General features: G+C 40.0%; 1 pseudogene; it reads left to right on the top strand.

Moving 5' to 3' along the window:
* The first annotated feature begins 605 nt into the window (after window positions 1–605).
* LOC145583649 (small nucleolar RNA R71) lies at window positions 606–703 on the top strand (annotated as a pseudogene).
* Window positions 704–986: the final 283 nt, after the last annotated feature.

Raw genomic sequence — 986 nt, 5'->3', positions numbered from 1 at the left:
TTCTATAACCACCATTTTTATAATTATCAAAGTTCCCTTATTGGTGAGCATTTCTATTCCAAAAGTTCCTTGGTCAATCGAATCTTTGTCCATTGTTGTTATTTGAAACAAAATTCACTTGCTCAAAATCATTATTATCAACATCATCACAATTTTAAAATGCATGTGGACAACTAGAAGTATCATGGTCATATGACCCACATACATCATAAAACACACATCCATTTGGCATATTATTCGAAGTTGAAGGAGGGGTAAAGTTAGAAGATGTACCTCTCCCCTTATTGTGGGAAGGAAGAATTGGTGCTTGTGAAGTAGCGCTCTCAAGCTTTGCCTTAATTGAGGTCATCTCCTTTCCCAAGTTTGACATTTGTGAGGATAAATTGTTGATGGCATTAAGATGGTCGATTAAATAAACCGTTGAAGCGCTTTTCCTTCCCTCACCTTTTTGCCAATCCATGTGATACCTTACCACATATTCAATTAAGTCCACCACTTCATCCTCCGTTTTGTTCATGATAGGGCCTCCGGCACCGACATCCAAGCAAGACTTGCCTTGGGGGCTTAAAACTCCATAGAAGATTTGGATGATTTGATAGGTGGGAATCCCATAGTGTGGGCACCCTCTTTGGTACTCCTTATACCTTTCCCATGCCTCATAAAGACTTTCATTTGGCTTTTGCTTGAAGCTATGAATGAGAGCCCTTGCTTCGGCCATCTTCTTCTATGGATAGAACCGAGATAAAAACTCCTTAGTTACTTGATCCCACGTTCTCAAAGAGTTAGGCTTCACCTCTTTGTCTAACCACCCTAAAGCACGTCTAATAAGAGAGAAAGGGAAAAGTTTAAGTCGAATGAACTCTTGAGAAATCCCATTGACCTTGATGGTACTGCAATACTTCTCAAATTCCTTTTGATGGTTGAGGGGACTCTCATGCTTTGCACCACTATATTGACACCTCTATATCAAAGTGATCATCGCCGGT

This window comes from Chenopodium album, chromosome 15, assembly GCF_948465745.1.
Source record: "Chenopodium album chromosome 15, dcCheAlbu1.1, whole genome shotgun sequence".
Taxonomy (NCBI): domain Eukaryota; kingdom Viridiplantae; phylum Streptophyta; class Magnoliopsida; order Caryophyllales; family Amaranthaceae; genus Chenopodium; species Chenopodium album.
The sequence above is the reverse complement of the archived record's forward strand: the minus strand, read 5'-3'. Positions and strand labels throughout refer to the sequence as shown.